This window comes from Schistocerca piceifrons, chromosome 6, assembly GCF_021461385.2.
Source record: "Schistocerca piceifrons isolate TAMUIC-IGC-003096 chromosome 6, iqSchPice1.1, whole genome shotgun sequence".
Taxonomy (NCBI): domain Eukaryota; kingdom Metazoa; phylum Arthropoda; class Insecta; order Orthoptera; family Acrididae; genus Schistocerca; species Schistocerca piceifrons.
The window spans coordinates 64,489,876-64,501,536 of NC_060143.1; the positions used below are offsets into that span (position 1 = coordinate 64,489,876).

The window sequence follows — 11,661 nt, forward strand, 5'->3', positions numbered from 1 at the left end:
CGTGCTTGAAATGCACTCACATCAGTCAGTCATAACAGTGCAACGACACTTCAGGACGAAGTTCAACAAAGATCCACCAACTGCTAACTCCATTGGGCGATGGTATGCTCAGTTTAAAGCTTCTGGATGCCTCTGTAAAGGGAAATCAACGGGTCGGCCTGCAGTGAGCGAAGAAACGGTTGAACGCGTGCGGGAAAGTTTCACGCGTAGCCCGCGGAAGTCGACGAATAAAGAATGCATGGAGCTAAACGTACCATAGCCGACGGTTTGGAAAATCTTACGGAAAAAGCTAAAGCAGAAGCCTTACCACTTACAATTGCTACATGCCCTGACACCCGATGACAAAGTCAAACGCTTTGAATTTTCGGCGCGGTTGCAACAGCTCGTGGAAAAGGATGCGTTCAGTGCGATACTTGTTTTCAGTGATGAAGCAACATTTTTTCTTAATGGTGAAGTGAACAGACACAATGTGCGAATCTGGGCTGTAGAGAATCCTCACGCATTTGTGCAGCAAATTCGCAATTCACCAAAGGTTAACGTGTTTAGTGCAATCTCACGGTTTAAAGTTTACGGCCCCTTTTTCTTCTGCGAAAAAAACGTTACAGGACACATGTATCTGGACATGCTGGAAAATTGGCTCATGCCACAACTGGAGACCGACAGCGCCGACTTCATCTTTCAACAGGATGGTGCTCCACCGCACTTCCATCATGATGTTCGGCATTTCTTAAACAGGAGATTGGAAAACCGATGGATCGGTCTTGGTGGAGATCATGATCAGCAATTCATGTCATGGCCTCCACACTCTCCCGACTTAACCCCACGCGATTTCTTTCTGTGGAGTTATGTGAAAGATTCAGTGTTTAAATCTCCTCTACCAAGAAACGTGCCAGAACTGCGAGCTCTCATCAACGATGCTTTCGAACTCATTGATGGGGACATGCTGCGCCGAGTGTGGGAGGAACTTGATTATCGGCTTGATGTCTGCCGAATCACTGAAGGGGCACATATCGAACATTTGTGAATGCCTAAAAAAAACTTTTTGAGTTTTTGTATGTGTGTGCAAAGCATTGCGAAAATATCTCAAATAATAAAGTTATTGTAGAGCTGTGAAATCGCTTCAATCATTTGTAATAACCCTGTACATTAAATGTGTTCTATTTCGGAAAACATACGGAATAGGGCAGACGTGCATAAGCTTTTTGGTTCATGGATTCCTGTCACGTTCCATATATTGACCATTCCTGCTGGGACACCTTGTATAGCAAGAATATTTGGGGTTTTTAGTACTCATGAACTTGTGAACAATGCATAGCTCATAAGGAAAGAAAATTTACAAGTCAACAAACTCTGGGTATTACTAATAAAGTGTTGAAAAATGAAATGAATTTGACGATCGATTGAGTGACCGAACTACTATATGTGCACACGGTCCCACTAAAATGGTGAGAGTTCCGTCTCGGAAATGTTGCCCTCCCAGGTAGGGCTGTCATATTGTGTTTCCCCAGATTTTTCCTAGCTTTGAAGGCGACCAGGGGCGTCCTGATGGGGTTTTTATACAACTATCTGGCGTAAGCTTAGATTTTTTTTGTGTCTCGAGAAATTCGATTGACTGGAAATAAATGCATTTAAACAAATCTTACAGGGAGAAGGATAGGTGGTTAAGATCCCACGTATTATACCCAGCAGCCATTCACCTTGGTGGGCTCTCGTTAGCAATCGATGGAAAGAAACAAATCTCAGAAGTTTTCGTGACGTCCAATAAGGTTAAACACGTAATATTTCATGGACTGGTTGCGTTGTGTGATGGATAGGATAAGGCTTTTGCATACAGCAGGTTGTCGGTTCGAATCTCATCAGGTGCTTTAAATTTTATCTATTTTTAAATCATTATTGACATGACTTCATCATTATTTTTATTTAATTAATTGGTTCAGATATAATTTTTTATTTCTACTTCTTTGTCACATCATTTTAATCATCACATCAGCTCCTTCATTTGCTCTCATTTTCCTTCCTATAATTCATTTTATGCTTTGTTCATGTGACCTTAATTAATTTCACATATAAATTTCAATTTAATATCTTTCGTTTTGGCATCTTATTTTGTCATCCATGTTATTGCATTTATTATTTATATTTCTCATTTTTCTTCCTTTAAATCTTTATCTACTTTATTTTGCCCATAGTGCAGTAGGAGTTAAGGCTATGTTTTAAATGTTTGTATGATAGTTACTGTCCAAGAAAAATGCACATCTTGTAACGAGAAATACATTTTTGACACCATTGCACAATCAATATAAATAGATTAAAATAGATTATTTCGTCTCCTTTTTAACCGACAGATCGACATTTTCATTTATTTAAATATTGTAATAGATAAATATAATGAAATTCACATCCACAAAAACTCTTGAGTGGAAAAAGAATGATATAAACAAAAAGTGAGACCAAATGAAAAAGTTCATATGGTGATTTAAATGATGTGTCAAAGGAAGAGAGATAAAAAATTACATGTAAATCAATTAACTGAATAAAAATAATGATCAAATTCATTTTGAAAATGATTTAAATATAGAAAAATCTAAAGCAAACGGAGCCCCACCAGGGTGAATGACTACAGGTTGTGATACCTGGGATCTTATCTCGCAAAAAGTCAATCCTGCCGCTGGGGCTCTCTTCTCGTTAGTTAAAATTCACTACGTGAGGACTGAATCGAAGGTAGTTTCTTTCGTTTTGTATTTAAGAAAAGCAGCGGTAGGCATGCATAGACACTCGCGTACGCATATTTTTTTCATACTTCTTTACTGAGAGCAACGAGAAGCCGCCGACAGTCGATAATGACAAGCACATCGCCGCCGCCCTTCCCGCGTCCGCCTGACGCTGAGCGCAAGCAAACCAATTGTGCAAGGATTCGTTTCACTCACAAGCCCGTGCCGCAAACATAATATCTCGATACAGCAGTACACCTTCTTAATTAAGTCTTTATCATTTGTATTCGTAAAGGTGTCTTAAGTCGACATGGTTTTATTTGTAACGACCAGCTTAGCGTCGAAAGCATCTGCTCCCATGCGTGTTAAGCGCCGCTTCCGAGACACCTAGGTGCTTCGGCCCGTTTGAAACCCACCCGAAGAATTAGTGGCGACGTTCGGTGTTAAGAGACAAATTAATTACAGACATTGGCTGCGAGTGAGCATTCATCTAAATCAATGGAAACCGGATCCTGGTACGACACAAATTTTCAAGTCTCCCCTTTCATTTACATCAGTTCCCACTCACAGCCAATGTCTGCAATTTATTTGTGTCTTAATTCATATTGACAGCTGGATCAAAAATGTTCTCATTTCTTTCGGACATGCCCGAAAGAGCAGACACCACATATAGTGTCTGCTCTTTCGGGCATGTCCGAAAGAAATGAATGTATATATAAGACGGCCGGTCAATGATCTCTTCAGTGTGGATGCATACAAGACTCGAGCTCTTAACAGATATTGGCGAAATGTCGCGGGTAATGAGGATGATAGGCAAGGGGCCAAGGGGCACTACATTAGTAGTGTGTGTATAAGCTGAGAATTTGGGTCTGACGGGAGGCGCGCTGGTGGAGTCTCTGCAGTTGCACTGACCACGGTGTCCAGATGGCTTAGTGGTGAGAGCAACTGCTTCCTAAGCAGAAGATCCAGGTTGGAATCCTGGTCTGGCACATGTTTCCAACTTTCCCCACTGAGTTACATCACTGCCCACCCGCAATCAATATGTGTAATTCCTTTGTGCCTTAATTCATAATGGCTGCTGGATCACACATGCGAAAGAACAAACCCACATATACACACATCAAAAAAAGTTTTGCATCGTCTCGGTTCCGAGAGTTCCGGAACCTGTACAGAAAATTGGAATAGAGGTCAACATAAACATCATTTCCGCCCTCTTTAATGCTCATGAAAACCACACATTGTATGTTGTAGCACAATACAGCGAGACCTTCAGAGGTTGTGGTCCAGATTGCTGTACACGCCGGTAGCTCTAATACCCAGTAGCACGTCCTCTTGCATTGATGCATGCCTGTATTCGTCGTGGCATACTATCCACAAGTTCATCAAGGTACTGTTGGTCCAGATTGTCCCACTCCTCAACGGCGATTCGGTGTAGATCCCTCAGAGTGACTGGTGGGTCATGTCGTCCATAAACAACTCTTTTCAACCTATCCCAGGCATGTTCGAGAGGGTTCATGTCTGGAGAACATACTGGCCACTCTAGTCGAACGATGTCGTGATACCGCAGGAAGTCATTCACAAGATGTCCACGATGGGGCGTGAATTGTCGTCCATCAAGACGAATGCCTCGCCAATATGCTGCCGATATGGTTGCACTACTGGTCGGAGAATGGCATTCACGTATCGTGCAGCCGATACAGCGCCTTCCATGACCACCAGCGGCGTACGTCGGCCCCACATAATGCCACCCCAAAACAGCAGAGAACCTCCACCATGCTGCACTCGCTGGACAGTGTGTCTAAGGCGTTTAGCGTGACCGGGTTGCCTCCAAACACGTCTCCGACGATTGGATGGTTGAAGGCATGTACGACACTAATCAGTGAAGAGAACGTGATGCTAATCCTGAGCGGTCCATTCGGCATGTTTTTGGGCCCATCTGTACCGCGCTGCATGGTGTCGTGGTTGCAAAGATGGACCTCGGCATGGACGTCGGGAGTGAAGTTGCGCATCATGCAGCTTACTGCACACAGTTTGAGACGTAACACGACGTCCTGTGGCTGCACGAAAAGCATTATTAGACATGGTGACGTTGCTGTCAGGGCTCCCCCGAGCCATAATCTGTAGGTATCGGTCATCGATTGCAGTAGTAGCCCTCGGGCGGCCTGAGTGAGGCATGTCATCGACAATTCCCGTCTCTCTGTATCTCCTCCATGTCCGAACAACATCGCTTTGTTTCACTCCGAGATGCCTGGTCACTTCCCTTTTGAGAGCCCTTCCTGGTACAAAGTTTCAACGCGGACGCCATCGAACCGCGGTATTGACTGTCTAGGCGTAGTTGAACTACAGACAACACGAGCCATGTACCTCCTTCCTGGTGGAATGACTGGGACTGATCAGCTGTCGGACCCCCTCCGTCAAATGGGCGCTGTTCATATCTTTGGACGGGTTTAGAGACATCTGTGAACAGTCAAAGGGACTGTGTCTGTGATACGATATCCACAGTCAACGTCTATCTTCAGGAATTCTCGGAACCAGGGTGATGCAAAACTCTTTTTGATGTGTGTATATAATTAATGTGAGACGGCCAATGACCTCTTCAATGCGGATGCACGCTAGGCTCGAACTCTTACCGGGATCGGTGAAATGTCGCGAATAATGAGGATAATGAGCAAGGAGCACTAACCCGTAATGTGTGGGTAAGCTGAGAATTTGGATTTGGCGGGAGGCGTGCTAGTGTAGTCCGTGCAGTTGCGATGACCACCATGTCTGGATGGCATAGAGGTCAGAGCAATTACCTAATGAGCAGGAGACCAGGGTTCGAATCCTAGTCTGGCACAAATCTTCAACTTTTCCCGTTGATTTCAATCAATGCCCAGTCGCAGCCAGTATCTGTAATTCCTTCGTTTCTTAATTCGTAACGACTGCTGGATCAAAATTGTGTGTTCTTTCAGACATGTCCGAAAGAACGGACACCACGCATATGTAGAAGGTCAGTGTGCGGGCCAGCCTGTATGTGATTTTTAGGCGGTTTCCCACATCCCACTAGGTAAATAGTTACACGAGTCACAGGCATTTAGAAAACTTGCGCCTATTTTTACATAAATCACACTACATGCAGGCAGTTACGATGTACACACTCCTTCCAGGGGGGTAACATGGTGACAGCAGGAAGAATATCCGGCCACCTCTTAAAATTAACAATCTCAAATCCATTAACAACCATGCTGCACAGATATGGAACGAAGGCACAAAAAGAGAACTATCATTGAAATACATACATAAAATCAGTACATACATAAACCAAACAATATACATTTGGGTTTTTCATAGATATGGTTTATGAACCATCATTAGTTGCAACTTTAGCCACAAGGCGTCAACACGTTGCCGTCACATTGAACATTAGTCCTTGTAGTAGGTGTGCTTTATGACACGCTTCTGTAATCACGAGAGCAGACAAGTGGTTAAGTGTTGCCAATGTTACAACGTAATGTTATTACGGAAAAAAATTTGAATGGCAGGCTGTTTACTGTTTATGGTCGTAATGATGCTTGTATCCTCACACGATCACGCACCCTTCTGCATAAAGTAGACCACAAAGGTTCAATAATATCTGGTGACTATGGTGGCCAGGAATATGTGACAATTCATCATTGTGCGTACAAAACCAATCCTGGACGATGCACTCTGGGTGAACAGGATCCTGTCCTCTTGGAACACAGAATCCCCACAGTTCAAACCCGCGTCCCGCCATCCTGATTTAGGTTTTCTGTGATATCCCTAATTCGCTTCAGGAAAATGGTGGGATGGTTCGTTTGAAAGGGCACAGCCGATTTCCTTCCTCATCCTTCCCTAATCTGGTGGGACTGGTGACCTCACTGTTTGGTCCCCTCCCCCAAATCAACCGACGAGCCATCCCCATTGCGGAACAAACATTGTACGATGGGATGGATCTGATCGCCAGAATGGTCACATAATCGTTCGCAGTAATGCTACCTTGCAGAGTAAACTTAAGGCCCATGGAAAAGTACTATACAGCCAACTGAACCTGCACCATGTTTCATTCTTGGACCAGAAGTTGGAAACAATGCCCAACAACTCATCCGACCAAATGACTTTCTTCTACTGCTTCATAGCCCAAGTTATAAGGTTTCGGCACCACACTTTCCTGTTACGGGCATTTGCATCACTGATGAGTGGTTTTGGAATTCCAGCTCACCCTGCAAATTACTGCTTATGAAGCTCCCTTCATATTATTTTGGTACTGACAGGGTTTTGCAGTGACTTTTTGCATCTGTCATTTTGTTTTTCGTCACAAACCTTCTCAATGACAGACTGTCATAATCACTCAACACACACATTCGTCCTCCTTGTGGCAGCGGATGATGTTTTTCCGCTTTCCCTGTTTGCAGTATAAAACTTCAACATGGTGCCGCTTGAAACACCGAGCGCTTGGGCTGCCTGGCTTACGGAAGCACCTACCATATGAGGACCAACAGTTTCCCCACGTCCTACCTCACTTGGCTCCTACATAGTGCACTGACCTCTACGCAGAACACTGTTCTGACCATGACTGACACTTGCAGCATATTGAAGACATTTCACAGGTGCCGTTGGTGATCACATACAGCAGCGCAACCTCCAGGGTTAGCTAGCGTCTGCGTTGATGTTCAGGTATGCTTTTGTCTCGGTGTTTCCGTACTTTTGTCACTACCACACAATTTTGCTGTGCCCCAAACGTACATTTTCAGAAATTAATTCCTCAATAACACTAGTGTCCGCCCCGATAGGTGAGTGGTCAGCGCGGTGGTCAGTCGCGCCAAGGGGCCCGGGTTCGATTCCCGGCTGGGTCTGAGATTTTCTCTGCTCATGGACTGGGTGTTGTGTTGTCCTCATTATTTCATCATTATCAGTGGAAGGCAACGGGGAAACCGCCACTGGAATCACTTCCCTAGACGCTGCTGCGGTGGACCTCTCTGACGACGCTTCCCCCTTGGCAAGACCTGCCGTAAGGCAGAAAACAAAATTTTTTTTGACACTAGTAGATTTCTCTTGGATAGGAATGCCCCTTTTTGCCAGTGCTAGTCTGCTTTTGTGTCCTCCTTCCTCCATCCGTCGCCGCTCGGGGTAGACGCGCGGTCTCAGGCGCCTTGCCACGGTTCGCGGGGCACCCCCCCCTCCCCCCCTCCCCCCCCTCCCCCCCCCCCCCCCGCCCGGCGGAGGTTCGAGTCCTCCCTCGGGAATAGGTGTATGTGTTGCCCTTAGCATAGGTTAGTTTAAGTAGGATGTAAGCCTAGGGACCGATGACCTCAGCAGTTTGGTCCCATAGGAACTTACCACCACCACCACACTCTGTCCGTCATGGGCTATTTTGCTGCTAGGTAAGAGAAGTCCTTAACTTCATGTACTGCGTGATCATCAATCCTGATGTCAAGTTTCTTGCTATTCTCATTTCTGATACTCCTCATTACTTTCGTCTTACTTCAATTTACTCTCAACCCATATTCTGTACTCAGTAGATAGTTCATTTCATTCAGCAAATCCGCAATTCTTCTACACTTTCACTAAGGACAGCGATGTCATCGGCAAATCTTATCATTAGTATCCTTTGACCTTGTGGAAAGCACGTCCGAAAGACAACATCCCTGTCTTACACCCGTTTTGCCCCGAGCACTTCGTTATTCGTCTTCCACTCTTATTGTTCACTCTTATCTGTTGTACATATTGTATTTACCCGTCTTTCTCTATACCTTATACCTATTTTTCTCAGAATTTCTAGCATCATCACCATTTGAAATTTTCGAACGCTTTAGCAAAGTCGACAAATCCTATGAACGTGTCTTGATTTTTCTTTAGTCTTGCTTCCCTTATCAACCACAAAGTCAGAACTGCATCTCAGCGACCTTTATATTTCCTAAAGCCAAAATGGTCGTCATGTAACAGACCCTCAATTTTCTTTTCCATTCTTCTGTATATTATACTTGTCAGCAACTTGGATGCATGAGATGTTTAGCAGTTCGTGCGATAATTCTCGCACTTGTCAGCTCTTGTAGTCTTCGGAATTGTGTGGATGATGCTTTTCCGAAACCCAGATGCTATATCGCCAGACTCATATAAAGGTCGTTTTGTTGCTACTTTACACAATGTTTTTAGAAATTTTTATGGAATGTTATCTATCCCTTCTGCCTTATTCTATCCTAAGTTCAAGTGCGAGGGAAGTAACACTCGTCGTCGGACTGTGTTTTGCAACACCTGTAGCTTCAGTATCCTCTATGAAGCAGCGTTGGCCCATTCAGGGCACGAGTACTCCAAAATGGGCGATATCACTCTAAACGATTACTCACAGTTCCTGCACAACCTAATTGTAGAACACTGTTTTTAGGCACATTCAACAATACTTTCGCTGCAATGTACTAAATTTGACCAACTTTAAAGAGCTGAATGTAATAAGCAGTTTTTTTCCAACTGTTAATTTAAATCCAATTGCATTTACTGCACGTGTGATGCATATAATCAAAAATAAATGTGAAAATTAATTTCTATACGATCAAAAAATTTTATGGCAGCAAACCAATTTACAGAGGAAATAGGGACCAACAGAAGATAATTTAAATGATGGGAGAAAATGTTTTTCCCCTACTGATGTGAAAACCTACGCACGCTCCTGATTCAGAGGCGTGCTCCTAGCGCCACAGTGTATTGAAGTGTATCAGGGATACTCAGTTACCTACATAGTAAATGAGAATCTTTCAAAGGAAGGCGGCGTTGTTGTCGCGAAACCCTGTAGGGGAATTTAAAAGTCCGATATTGGAGAAAGACTCTGCAAGAGTTGTGCTGTCACCATCGAATATGTTGCGTCTGTCGTCGTACTATTTTTCGTCAAGTCCTCTTCAATGACCCTCTGTAACGATCACGCAACACACTCTTTCGTCCTCCTTGTGACAGCGTATGGCGTTTTTCTGCTTTCCGTATTGTCGGTGTAAAGCTTCGACACGGCGCAGCTTGAAACACCGAACACCATCGTATGAGCACTAACAATTTGCCCACGTTCGAATTCACTTAGCTCCCACATTATACACTCACAAGGCTAAGATACAAAAGATGAGGGTGCTCGTGTAAGGCATTCATTGTCCCCTCGAAACATACGCGGACGGTATCATAATATGAAGAATGATATTAAGAACGGTCCGCTAAGCACTCTCTGTGGCTTGCGGTGTATATAGAGAGACAGTCCTTAAGATTGGGAGGTAGCGCTGCTCACGTCCGTAGGTTTAACCTTAAAATACCCTACACGTGCCTCCTGGGTGGTGCTAATTGAGCAACAGTGATTACAGGCAGCCAGACTATCCATAGGATCTCCTGGCAATGACATATCAACTAAATAGCAGAAACAATTATTTTCAGAGCTCATTAACAAGAAACATTGGACCAACTATCAGACTCCTTCAACCGAATATCGAAAGCATTAGCAGGGCAAAGTGTGACTACCTGTCAAAAATTTTGCTGGACAACAATATCGATGTCGTCGCCATTCAGGGAACTCGTGTTTCCAGTGAAGAAATATTCCGAAGCCGAGGTCGAATTCCTGGATAATCTGCACTTGGTGTAACTTACCACGAGGTGTATGGAATTGCAACGTATGTCCGTAACAACATAAACGAGGCTTCACTGATTTCTGTAAGTGTGGAGGCAGATGTACATACAGTTCTCATACAATTGCACGGCATTACTATTACAAATGTTTACAAACCACCCAAAACAACAGGGCCCGATTTTGTCCTACACACAACGAACATCCTGCAATTTACATAGGAGACTTCAATAGTCACCACGAACTTTGGAAGTACTCTCAAAATGATGATAATGGGAGCATGCTTGCAGAATGGGTCGAAGAGAATAATCTTCATCTAGTGTTTAACGCCAAAGATCAAGGCACTTTCAGGTCAGCTGCTTGGGACAAGGATTCAAATCCTGACTTATGCTTTGTTAGCTGCAACGAAACTGACTTTCCCATCAACACCACAAGGAAAGTGATAGATGCCTTTCCTCACAACCAACACAGACCTGTAATAATACAAATTGGCTGCACGATTCCTGTCATACGATCAACTCCGCATGCTCGATGGAATTTCCAGAAAGCTGACTGGATGAAGTTTTCAACGGAACGGGGTAAGACCATTCGATGAATACCTCCATCACATAATGACTATCAACGCTTCACTGGTGCAGTAACAGCAACAGCTAAAAAGTGTATGCCAGGAGGATACCGAAAAGAGCATGTTCAAGGATGGAATGATGAAAGTGAAACACTGTACCAACACTTCCAGCAAAGTGATGACCCAGAGATAGCTACGGAACTATTGTCCAGCTTGGACATGTCTCGGGGGCAGAAATGGGCAAAAACAGTCGAAAATATGAACTTTACCCACTCGAGCAGGAAAGCATGGAGTCTTCTGAGAAAACTGGGAGGAAGTTCACCAGCATGCAGAAAAAATTCCGAAGTAACACCAGACCAAATTGCTTCCCACATCATTACTACCTCAAGATTACCTCCTGACAAGAAACATACAAGACATATCAGACGAAAGCTTCGTGACCTGAAAAAGAAGGCATCTCCCTCATCTGAGTATACCCATCCCTTCACAGTTTCAGACATTGACTCTGGACTGAAGGACCTCAAACCTCTTAAGGCGCCTGGATTAGGTGGTGTCCATCCAGAATTCCTGATCCATATGGGAGGAAAAGCTAAGAAATGGCTGGCAGAATTCTTCGCTGACATCCTGCTGACTGGTCAACTTCCACTGTAGTTTAAAAAGGCAAAGATAATATCTGTTCTGAAACCTGGCAAACCCAGCAACAAGGTAGAAAACTATCGCCCCATTGCCCTACTTAGCTGCTGCTACAAGCTTTCTGAAAGGCTAATATATAACAGAATAAGTGGCGCTATCCT

The 11,661-nt window shown here is 44.1% G+C and overlaps 1 non-coding gene across 1 annotated transcript; it reads left to right on the forward strand.

Annotated features, from left to right (window-relative positions):
- Positions 1–3,629: 3,629 nt before the first annotated feature.
- On the forward strand, positions 3,630–3,702 carry Trnar-ccu. Its single transcript has one exon. It is a non-coding gene; the product is annotated as a tRNA-Arg (tRNA).
- Positions 3,703–11,661: the final 7,959 nt, after the last annotated feature.